A 13,327-nucleotide genomic window follows, 5' to 3' on the forward strand; every position below is an offset into this window, starting at 1 on the left:
GTTTTGATCCTCAATTGGGAGAGGCACAAACCCAAAAATTGCACCTCCATATACTGCGGTATGAAGTGGATAACTCCAAATAAATAGAACCACCGCTACGAAGGAAAGAGAGAGAAAAATCACACCTCTCTCCAATCTCTAACCAAACACCACTGACATGGCCACATCACCACCCCCGGCGGAGGACCCATCCTCTAAATTCCCTCCGGAACCACCGGAACCCCCTATAAAAGCCTCCCAAAGTGATATGGATGAGGACACCCCTAAAAAAATCTTTTAAAGAGATCCTACTGGAAAAGAATCTGATATACACCACTTCATACGAACTAAATCACTCCCCTCCTCTGTTTGAACTGAATGCGGGAAATATCCCCATCATTTTATCTAAGGAGGACAAGAAAAGGTTATACCTCCCCTAGAGATACTCCCTAATAATAAAACTATTTGGGAGGAAAATTTCCCATCGGCTGTTGCGAACAAAGATCGCACATCTTTGGAAGGCGAAGGTATAATCGTGAACGCGATGAAGCAGGAGACAAACCTTCGCGAACGCGAAAGAAGCAGAAATCAAACCTTTGCGAACGCGAAGTATTGTTCGGGAACGCGAAGAAGAAACTGGGCGGAAAAACTGGCAGTTCTGGAATTTTACGATTTTGACCCCAAACCATTTAATACACGACCTAACTCATTTATCTGGGAATCATATCATATCTTGAAAGATCTTTGGCTTATTTTGAGTCCATATACTAGAGAGAACAAGCCTTGGAAGCTAGGGTTCTTGCACACACACTTGGGTCTTGAAAATTTGAAGCTTTTGGTTGAGAATTTCTTACTCCTTTATGCTCATTTCTTCATTTTCTTGCTTTGTATTGTATATCTAAATGTGTAGTATTTATTTTCAACAATTGAATCTTGTTTATGGAAATATTCATATTTAAAGTGTGGATTAAATACCTTGTTGTGCTTATGTATTGAACGATTTTTATTTATTATGAAGCGAGTTGTTGTTTCTTTAATTATTCTTGTTCTTAAATGTTTCCAAAGGGATTAGCTAACCCTAGGACTCGCCCATTCACTTCGGATTAATTTTGGAAAAAGTAATTCGGGATTGAGAAAGATTAATTAACAAGAACTTGAGGCATTAACCCTCACTTTATAGATTCTACCTAGGGATAGGAATGAACTACTTGTAGCCATATTCGTGTGCTTAATCTCTTAATTGTTTTAGGGATAATTCAATTAGGAAGTCTTGTTAGTCTTCGAGAGAAGCTAATATAGAATTATTATCTGAGGCTAATAAATAATAAACTCCTTCATATTTATAAAATTGCGAAATATATTGGATCGTTACTTGAGTGTAAATCCTGATGCACCCATGCTTGTAGCCATTGATCATTTTACTTGCTTTCTAGGTTAGTTTACGTTTTCGCATTTATCTATAATATTTTCTCAACTACCATTCTAAGTGTTTGACATTGCATAATAAGTGATAATTCTCTTACATTCCTAATCGCCTATATATTATTCTCTGTGGGATTCGACCCTGACTCATAGTTGGGTAAATTATATTGCATGCGACCGTGTCCATTTACTTTTTAGTAGTGGATTTGGACGTCATCAGCCACTTCCTCTCTATACAGAAATGGGAACCAAACTTTGTCCCAGCAGAATCCAAACTTGCTATTACAACAATTTGGATCAGACTCTCACAACTACCAACGGAGTTCTATGACATGGTGATTCTCGAGCAAGTGGGCAATAAGGTGGGCAAACTACTGAAAATAGATACATGTACCTCCTCCACCCTTAGGGGGAGGTACGCTAGGATCTGTTTCCAGGTTCCATTAGACATCTCTGTCACCACCGATGTCACCATCGAAACCCACAACCAACCCATACTATATGAGGGGGAAGGGATTCTCTGCAAGGGATATGGGAGAATTGACCATACGCTACGCTACTGTCCATTCACCCCCAAGGTCAATGAAACTAATAGCCCAACTAATCCAAACCCTTCAACAACACCTACAGGTACAACTCATGCTGAAGATTCTTTATGGCAAACGGTCCCATTCAAGCGGAACAAAAAAGGAACCCATAAAGGAAATCACCTGCCAATACCAGTCGGAGCATCATCGGAGCAAACATCGATCCAGGTAAAGCTGTCCAATGAAGCTACAGGTACGTTTCTCGACCTTACTGCCACAACCAGTGGCGGCGGCAGCCCTAACGCACACGAGCATCTGAACTTAAGTGAACACTTAAGCCCTATGGGGTAGGCTACGAAGATCCAACAAGACTTGAAGTCTTTAAGACCCAACTCCGATCAAGGCCTGTCACGACCCAAAATCCTAATCTGTCGTGATGGCATCTATCTTGATACTAGGCAAGCCGGCAACCTCAATAAACCACAATTTCTTTTAAGTTTGAAAATATAATATTTAAATACAATCCACAAGTCTTACAAAAACCGATACACATACTCCCAAAATCTGGTGTCACTGAATACATAAGCATCTATACATTACAAGTCTGGAAAACGTGGTCTATAATAATATGAGACCAAATACAATAAACAAAAGGATATGGAAGGAGAGACAAGGTCTGAGAAACATGGCAGCTACCTTTGAATCTCCGAAAAATTGACTGTCTGAAAGAATCAACACCCATTGTATCCGGGATCACCTGGATATGCACACGAAGTGCAGGGTGTAGTATGAGTACAACCAACTCAGTAAGTAACAATAATAAATAAGGAACTGAAAGTAGTGACGGGTTTCTCAGCTAAGTCCAAATATAATACTTTCCAATATAAAAGAGTAAGCATGCTCTCAAATTCAACATTAAGATTTCAATGAAATTTCATATCAAGTTTGACCGAAATCGAAAATAATGTTCTTCTTTTCCGAAATTTTCAAAATAGTGATATATGACAACTGGAATACAACAAATAATGAAATCAATGCATTCTCTCAGAGTAACAGTCACTCAGTCCTCCTATTCACTCCAACCTTACAGTCACTCTTTCCTCACAGTCAGTCTTTCCTCGCAGTCACTCATCACTCGGCACTCGCACTCAGTATGTACATGCGCTCACTGGGGGTGTACAGACTCCGGAGGGGCTCCTTCAGCCCAAGCGGTATATCAAGACAATCATGGCATATAACAATGAAACATGTTGCGGCATGCAGCCCGATCCCATAAATATCCTCACAATTAGGCCACCGGCCTCACTCTATCATCAACCTCTCCAGTCTCTTGGGCTCTCAGAAATTATGATAATCAGCCCAAAAATGATAATATGATGTATTAATAAATAGCAACAGAGACTGAGATATGATATGAAGTGAATAAACATGACTGAGTGTGAAATTATAAATTGAACATATAATTCAACCACAGAAATGACCTCATTGGGTACCAATAATAACAACATATGTCTAAGCATGATTTCTTTTAATGTGAGTCTCAGCTCAATTTTCTCTAACACGTAGAGAATGTACGGATATCAACAGATAATTCAACTACACAGTTCCATGGAATTTGACCAAATCACAATTCCTACGGTGCACGCCCACACGCTCGTCACCTAGCATGTGCGTCACCGCAAAACCAATCACATAACACATAATCCGGGGTTTCATACCCTCAGGACCAAATTTAGAACTGTTACTTACCTTAAACCGTGTAATTCTTTATTCCGCTATGCCTTTGCCACTAGAATTGGTCTCCAAAAGTCTCGTATCTAGCCACAATTAATTCGATTCAGTCAATACCAATTATTGTAATTAATTCCATAAGAAAATACTAATTTTCCAATAAAAATCCAAAATTAATTCAAATATCGCCTGTGGGGCTCACATCTCGGAACCCGACAAAAGTTATAAAATATGAACGCCCATCCAACCACGAGTCCAATCATACGAATTTTACCAAATTCCGACATCAACTCGACCCTCAAATCTCAAGTTAAAGTCTTTGAAGATTTCTACCGTTTTTAACTCAATCTTTACCCATTTGAACTCAACAATCTTTCCACAAACCTTATAGGTATGTGTATGTATAACTAATACTCTCACACCCAAGAATCATACTCTTAATCACCCATCTTTTACTCCAAATCCGAAATTGAAGAATTGGGGAAAGAAATTCTTACCTCTTTGAAGCCCTAGCAAGATCCTTATGAAATATTCAAACCTTGAACAAGAATTGATGGATAAATGACTAAGTCTTCACTTTCTCTCTCTAAAATGCTCTCACATCTCTCTAAAATATCAGATGAAACCCTTCAAAATGACCCCAATAGTGTTTTATAATAATGGGGTCGGGTTTATAAAACCAAAAAAATTAATCCTCGAAACACACATATGCGACCGCATAACTCTTCTGCGGCTCGCGAAATGGCCGAGAAATGTGGCCTCCGGAACTGGGCAAGGCTGCCTCAGTATGCGGTCGTTATGCGGTCTGCAGACCTGTTCCGCGTCGCATAATGCACCGCATAACTGATCTGCGGCTGCATAATTCGCCGCAAATTTTCCTCCACACTTGCCCCTCTCCTGATCCATTCTGCGACCATTATGCGGTCCGTAGAGTGATTCTTATGCGATCGCAGAAATGACCCTTTTTCCAGCAAAAAGTTTTCTTTACACATCGGTGCATTGTTCAACCCAAAATTCTGAGTCGCAGCGAGCTTGCGAGCCGCGAGAAATTTCTATAATCTTGGTACTAATTGATCTATCTCGGCACCACAAAACCTTAATTTCCTTAGCAAATTTTCTCCGAGGTCGTTACACATAAGTCAACATCCAGTCAACCTTTCAACTTAAATTCTAAACCTTGGAACCAAGTGTTCCAAATCATTCCAAAACCTCACCGGACCCGAACCAATTACCCCCGGCAAGTCACATAACTAATGTAAGGCATAAATTGAGCAGTAAATGGGGGAACGTGGTTGTAATACTCAAAATGACCGGCCGGGTCGTTACATTCTCCCCTTCTTAAACAAACGTTCATCCTCGAACGATTTAGAATTATACCTGGAGTCTAAAATAGGTGTGGATATTTGCTCTGTATCTCCCGCTCGGTCTCCCAAGTAGCTTCTCCAGCTAGCTTGCCTCTCCACTACACCTTCACTGAAGCTATGTTCTTTGATCTCAACTTTCGAACTTGCTGGTCTAAAATGGCCACCGGCTCCACATCATAAGTCAAATTACCGTCTAACTGCACTGTACTGAAATCCAAAATATGAAATGGATCCCCGACATACATTCGGAGCATGGATACATGGAACACTGGATGAACACCTGGTAGACTGGGTGGCAAAGCAAGTTCATAAGCCACTTCTCCAATTTTCTTAAGTATCTCAAAAGGCCCAATATATCGAGGGGTCAACTTGCCCTTCTTCCCGAACCTCAACACACCCTTCATTGGTGAAATTTTGAGCAGAACCTTCTCCCCAACCATGTAAGCAACATCACGGACCTTCCTGTCGGCATAACTCTTCTGTCTAGACTGCGCCGTGCGAAGCCGCTCCTGAATCACTTTAACCTTCTCCAAAGCATCCTGAACCAAGTCAGTACCCCATAGCCTAGCCTCACCCGGCTTAAACCAACCAACCGGAGATCGACACTGTCTCCCATATACTGCCTCATACGGAGCCATATGAATACTCGACTCGTAGTTGTTATTGTAAGTAAACTCCGCGAGTGGCAGAAATTTAGCCCAAGAACCTCCAAAATCAATGACACAAGCGCGTAGCATATCCTCCAATATCTGAATATTGTGCTCGGACTGCCCGTCTGTCTGATGGTGAAATGATGTACTCAACTAAACCTGTGTGCCCAATTCTCGTTGCACTGCTCTCCAAAATTATGATGTAAACTGCGTACCACGATCTGTAATGATGGACACTGGCACACAGTGTAGGCGAACAATCTCGCGAATATAAATCCCAGCCAACCGCTCCGAAGAATAATTAGTACCAACTGGAATAAAATGCGCAGACTTGGTCAACCGATCTACAATCAACCAAACAACATCAAACTTTCTCAAAGTCCGTCAAAGCCCAACTACGAAATCCATGGTAATACGTTCCCATTTCCACTCTGGAATTTCAAGTCTCTAAAGCAATCCGCCTGGTTTCTGATGCTCATACTTCACCTGTTGACAATTTAAACACCGAGCTACAAACCCAACTATATCTTTCTTCATTCGCATCCACCAATAGTGTTGCATCAAATCCTGATACATCTTCGCAGCACCTAAATGAATGGAGTACCGTGAACTGTGAGATTCCTGGAGAATCAACTCATGTAAACCATCTATATTAGGCACACATAACTTACCATGCGTCTGATAAGTAGGGATTTTGACCGATTATTTTCTCTCTTTTAACTGCTATTTAGCTCAAAATGCTTAAAGGCATTCCCGGAAACTAACAAAATGTGCTTACTTGCAGAAATATTGGGATATGAGCCAAAGAAGTCAAAATCAACTCATAAAGGAGTCAAAAGTGAACAAGAACCAAAATAGGGCAAAAAGGCCAGCAGTGCGAACCGCACCTAGTGCGGCTGCAGAGAAGAGATTCAAAGAATGGTATTTGGGAAAGCTGAAGGAGTGCGGATCGCACCAAAATTGTGCGGCTGCAGAATATTAAGTGCGGTTGCACTCACTATTATGTGGTCCGCAAGAGGTAAGAATTAGAGATTTGGAGTCAAGTTCAAAATCAAGGAGTGCGGACCGCATCATTTTCATGCGGTCGCACAATCAGAAGCGCGACCACACTCGTTTTTATGCGGACCGCAGAAACCCCGAAGATCCAAGCCCAAAATTCCAAGAATGAGGACCGCACAATAATTGTGCGGACCGCACCAGAAATATGCAGATGCACAACCTCTGCAGGGGCAATTTTGTCAGATATTTTCAGCTTAGTATAAATAGAAGTTTTTTGTCATTTTTAGGTTAAGTAATGTTGGAGAAGAGCACTTGAGCTGTTTTCTTTGCTATTTTGAGGATTTTTGTACTAGACTAACATCTATACATTAGATTTTCTTTCACTAATCAATTAATATGCATTCTATCTTAATTTCTTCTTTGATTTCTGTACTTTTCATGAGTAGCTAAATCTTTAGCTAGGGTTGTTACCCAACCCTAGTGTGGGTATTTGTTCGGTGTTTAATTTAGGGCTTATTTTTGATTGGGTTAGTGATATTGAGCCTTGTTCATGATTGAACCCTAGAATCAATGGTTGCAAACATTGATTCATGCCTATTTGACTTAGCCTCTACTTGAGAAAGAGAGACTAAGTCTAGGAAAACTTGGCTAATAAGAAATTGGGGTGAACTCAAGAAATTGATAGCCCCAACTAAAGGGTTAAACCTAGAGATAGTAATACCCGACTTGAGCTAATATCACTTGTATTGTGCAAATACCCAATTGGGCTTGAGAAAGCCAAATCGGGCAAAATCACTCAAACTACCGAGAGGTATAGAGTGAGTACCCGGATGTGATTGCTACATCACGACCCCAACTAATCAAATTTGCCATGGAGTTTACAACCCATTAGATAACCACCTAGGTAGAAGTCACGACCCCTTTGAGAAACTCAAAACCAAAAATATTATCCTTAGTTTTATACTTGCAAACAATAGAGTAAAGTAGAAGTAGAACACCAATCAAGTTTGTGGAAGTGTAATTGGAGTCAAAACTTACAATTAACTTAGATATACACCTAATCACATATTCTAACTCCCTGTGGATTCGATCCCCACCTTCGTTGGGTTTATTATTGCATCGACCGCTTCACTACTAAATTGTGGTATGGGTTTGGCCGAGATCAATTTTTGGAGCCGTTGTCGAGGAATTAAACGGATTTAGCTATATATCTAGGTATTTGTGTGTTTTGTTTTTCTTTCTTTTCGAGTCACTAATTTTGTTTGTGAATTGCTTTTAGGTACAAAATGGCCCTTAACAACGAGCCCCTCGGAAATTTACCATTGGGGGAGGAGGTAGATGATGATCAAGTGGATGAGGTTCATCTCGAACCTCAAGTAAACAGGCGAGGCCAACCGCCTAATGATAATGTCCCAAACCCTCCCACACCTCCACCAAGAGCAGCGCATCGAGTGTTGCCGAATGAGGGCTATGCAAGTGCAATAGTCCCGCCCCGGATTAGGGCGGGAAACTTCCAAATAACCAACGTGATGCTTACACTGCTTGAGCAGCGGGGTTTCTTCACCGGAGCTCCACACCAAAATGCCTACAAGCATCTCAAAGGTTTCGTCAATACTTGTTGGGGGAGCAAGCAAACAAATGTCTCTGAGGATGCACTACGGTTAAGGTTGTTTCCCTTTTCTCTACGGGGAAAGGCTTTGGACTGGATAGAGAGATTGCCCAATCATTCCATCCACACTTGGGATGAGTTGGCCGAGAAGTTCATTGCCAAATTCTTCTCTCCAGGGCACATGGCTACACTAAGGAATGAAATTCTAGCTTTCAAACAAGAGCCCAATGAGCCATTGCACGAGATTTGGGAAAGATATCGTACCATCGTCAAAGAATGCCCGAACAATGATATGACCGAGGCCATGATCCAACCGACCTTCTACAACGGGATCAACATAACAAATCAGTGTGTGGTAAATCAACTCACTGGGGGTAACTTCATGAACACATACGCCTTATTCTGAAGCTTGTGAAATCTTGGATGAGATGGCGGACACCTCTTCGGCGTGGCAAAGTAGAGCCAATGTTCCCTAGGGTGACCCAAATGTTATTCACCTACATAAGGAGCTACATGATCATGGGCAACCACCATGAACCAATTGGCCAAGGCTCAGCTTCAACAGGTTCAAGGGCCGAAACAAGTGAATGCTATGGAAGGGGTAAACATGATGGTAAACAAGAGACAGCAACGAGGTCATCAAGTACAAAACCATCCGGAACAATTTGAGCAAAGTAATAGTGGATATAATCAAGATGATTCATATGATGAGCAAGATGAAGAGGTTCAATATGTCAACAATTATTAAGGTCAAAGAAGCAATGCTCCAAATCAACAACAATGGAGATCACAAGGAAACCAAGGAAATTGGAACAACCAAGGCCACCAAGGAAATTGGAGTGGTGGCAACAACAATAATCAAAGCAATTGGGGTAATCAAGGTAATCAAGGCAATTGGGGAAAAAATAATCAAGGTAATTGAGGTGGCAACAATCAAAGCAATTGGGGAGGCAACAATAATCAAGGGGGTTTGGAACAATAACAATCAAGAAAATCGGGAGTCGAGCTTTCAGAGACCCCCGATGTATCAACAACCAAACAAACCGCCTCCATATCCATCGTAAGGTCCTTGTTCTTCCAATAGTGAAATGGGACGGATTGAAAACATGTTTAAGCAAATGATGGAGAAAAACGCCGACTCCGATGCCTAATTAGTCTCCCACAACACTTTTATCCGCAACTTGGAGGTTCAACTTGGCCAAATTTCTCAAGCTTTAATTACTCGCCCAAAGGGGCACTACCGAGTGATACAGCGGTGAACCCGAAAGGTGGGAATACGGGACATGCAATGGCCGTGACTACAAAAAGTGGGAGAGGTAGAGTTGTTAATTGCTAGTACCTCAAACCAAAGAAGACATGTGGGTGATGATGTGTTGGTGCAAGATCATGATGAGCCAAGCAATGATGTTCAAGCTAATGAAGAAACGAGGATTGATATTGACGAAAATGTGGAGGAGACGTAAGAAGAAGTGAACCCGTCTAGGGAGCACGTGATTGACATGCCGGAGCAGGTAGTGCCAAAGGCTAAGGCACCAATGCCAAGGCCTACTACTCCATACCCTCAAAGACTTGCAAAGTAACACAATGAGAATCAATTCAAGAAATTCATTGATATGATGAAAAGTTTGTCCATAAATGTGTCGTTGGTTGAAGCCTTAGAACAAATGCCTGGATATGGAAAGTTCATGAAAGATTTGGTAACAAAGAAGAGATCAATGAACTATGAAATGATCAAAATGACACATCAAGTGAGTGCTATTTTGCACTCCATGGCTCCAAAGTTGGAAGACCCCGGTGCTTTCACAATCCCGTGCACTATTGGGCGTGCCGATTTCGCCAAAGCTTTATGTGACTTGGGGGCAAGCATTAACTTGATGCCATATTATGTGTTCAAAACGTTGGGGATTTAGCAACCAAGACCCACATCCATGAGGTTGCAAATGGCGGATCGAACAATGAAAATGTCATTGGGGATAATTGATGATGTGTTAGTTCGGGTCGACAAGTTCATCCTTCCCGCAGATTTTGTGATACTTGACTGTGAGGCTGACTATGAGGTGCCAATCATTTTGGGGAGACCTTTCCTTGCTACAGGGAAGGCCTTAGTTGATGTGGAAGCTGGCGAGCTCACCTTCCGGGTAGGCGATAAAAAAGTGGTCTTCCATGTTTGTAAGTCAACGAGGCACCCAAATAGCAACGAAGTGTGTTCGTTCGTGGATCTTGTGACCGAAGTAATTGTTGATGACACAAATGTTGTGATAAATGTTGAAGATACCTTGGAAGCTGTGTTGTTGAATCATGACGAGGATGAGAAGGAAGGCTTTGTAGATTGTGTCAATGCTTTACAAGAAATGGGATCATATACTTATGAGCCCCGAAAACTTTCCTTAGATATCGAAAACCGGAAGACTCCACCAACAAAGCCCTCAATCGAGGAGCCTCCCACCTTGGAGTTAAAACCTTTGCCTTCACACCTCAGGTATGAGTTTCTAGGCCCTTGTTCCATTTTACATGTTATTATTTCCTCGTGCTCAACTAACTTGCAGATAGATTCCACCCTTGCGATGCTCCAAAGGAGGAAGAAAGCAATAGGTTGGACATTGGCGGATATTCGGGGTATAAGCCCCATCTTTTGCATGCACAAAATCATTTTGGATGAGGATGCCAAACCCTATGTGGAACATCAAAGACAATTGAACGAGTCCATGCAAGAGGTAGTAAAGAAAGAGATCATCAAGTGGTTGGATGCCGGGGTTGTTTACCCCATTTCCAATAGTTCGTGGACCTCGCTGGTGCAATGTGTCCCAAAGAAATGGGGCATGACTATGATAACAAATGACAAAAATGAATTGATCCCCATAAGAACTGTCACCGGGTGGATAATGTGCATGGATTATAAGAAGCTCAACAAAGTTACTCGGAAAGACCATTTTCTGCTTCCATTTCTGATCAAATATTGGATATGTTAGCCGGACGTGCTTATTATTGCTTCCTTGATGGATATTCCGGGTATAACCATATTCTTATTGCTCCTGAAGACCAAGAGAAGACCACTTTCACTTGTCCCTATGGCATTTTCGCATTCTCGCGAATTCCATTCGGATTATGCAATGCACCAACAACTTTTCACCGGTGCATGATGGCCATCTTCACCGATATGGTGGAGGGCTTTCTTGAGGTTTTCATGGATGATTTTTCTGTCGTGGGGAATTCTTTTAAAGAGTTCTTGGATAACTGGGATAAGGTATTGGCACGTTGTGAGGAAACTAACTTGGTGTTGAATTGGGAGAAGTGTCACTTTATGGTCGAGGAGGGCATTGTCCCCGGTCACAAGATTTCCAAGAATGGTATTAAGGTCTATAAAGCAAAAATTGAAGTGATATCCAAACTCCCTCCCTCTACTTCCGTAAAGGGAGTGAGGAGCTTTCTAGGTCATGCGGGGTTTTACCGCTGATTCATCAAGGACTTTTCTAAGGTGGTAAACCCCTTGTGCAAACTCTTGGAGAAAGATGCCAAGTTTCTTTTTAATGAATATTGTATGAAGGCATTTGACCTACTCAAGCATAAGTTGACTACCACCCATATTATCACCGCGCCAAACTTGAGCTCACTATTTGAGCTCATGTGTGATACAAGCGATGTGGCAGTTGGAGCGGTATTGGGGCAACGAATTAACAAGATCTTTCATCCGGTCTACTATGCTAGCAAGACCATGAACGAGGCCCAAGGCAACTATACGGTGACCGAGAAAGAACTCCTAGCCATTGTCTTTGCTATGGAGAAGTTCTGCCCGTACGTAATGGGTACAAAGGTGATTGTTCACACCGACCATGCGGCACTTCGTTATTTGATGAGCAAGAAAGACTCTAAGGCAAGGTTGATGCAGTGAGTGCTTCTATTGCAAGAGTTTGATCTAGAGATTCAAGACCGAAAGGGTATTGAGAATCAAGTGGCGGATCACTTGTCCCTATTGGAGGAGGAGAGGCCACATGATGTCCTTGAGATCAATGATTCATTTCCTGACGAACAACTCCTTTCCATTTCTATGACTGGGATGCCATGGTTTGCCGATGTGGCCAACTATCTTGTTAGTGGCATTGTTCCGAATGAGCTCTCTTCAAACCAAAGGAAGAAGCTCAAACGGGACTGCCTAGACTACTATTGGGATGAGCCATATCTCTTCAAAATTTGTACTGATGATGTTATGCGAAGATGTGTACCAGAAGAAGAACAATTGGGTATTCTTGAAGCATGCCACTCTTCGCTATATAGTGGTCACCATGGTGGAGCGAGAACTGCTACAAAGGTGCTAAGCTGTGGATTCTATTGGCCTTCCCTTTACAAGAATGCTAGCGACCTCGTTAAGCATTGTGATGAATGCCAAAGGGCCGGTGGGATCTCCAAGAAAAATGAGATGCCTCTCACCACCATCCTAGAGATTGATATTTTTGATGTTTGGGGCATAGATTTTATGGGCCCGTTTGTGAGCTCATGTGGGAACACCTATATATTGGTAGCTGTGGATTACATGTCCAAATGGGTTGAAGTTGTGGCTTTACCCAACAATGAAGCTCGAAGTGTGGTAGCTTTCTTGAAGAAGAACATATTCACAAAGTTTGGTACTCCAATGGGCATTAGTGATGGGGGATCACACTTTTGCAACAAAGTTTTTGATACTTTACTCTCCAAGTATGGTGTCACTCACAAAATGTCGACCCCCTATCACCCTCAAGGAAGTGGACAGGTTGAAGTCTCCAACCGGGAGATCAAGAGTATTCTGTCCAAGACTGTGAATGCCAACCTGATAGATTGGTCGAAGAAACTTGACGATGCTCTTTGGGCTTATAGAACAGCTTACAAAATACCAATTGGTATGTTTCTGTATCGTTTAGTGTTCAGGAAAGCTTGTCACCTTCCGGTGGAACTTGAGCATAAGGCTATATGGACGTTGAAGAAGCTTAACCTTGAGTGAGATGTAGCTGCAAATCTTAGGGTGGAGCAATTGAATGAACTTGATGAGTTTCGGTTCCATGCATACTCCAGTTC

Source organism: Nicotiana tabacum, chromosome 17 (genome assembly GCF_000715075.1).
Source record: "Nicotiana tabacum cultivar K326 chromosome 17, ASM71507v2, whole genome shotgun sequence".
Lineage (NCBI taxonomy): Eukaryota > Viridiplantae > Streptophyta > Magnoliopsida > Solanales > Solanaceae > Nicotiana > Nicotiana tabacum.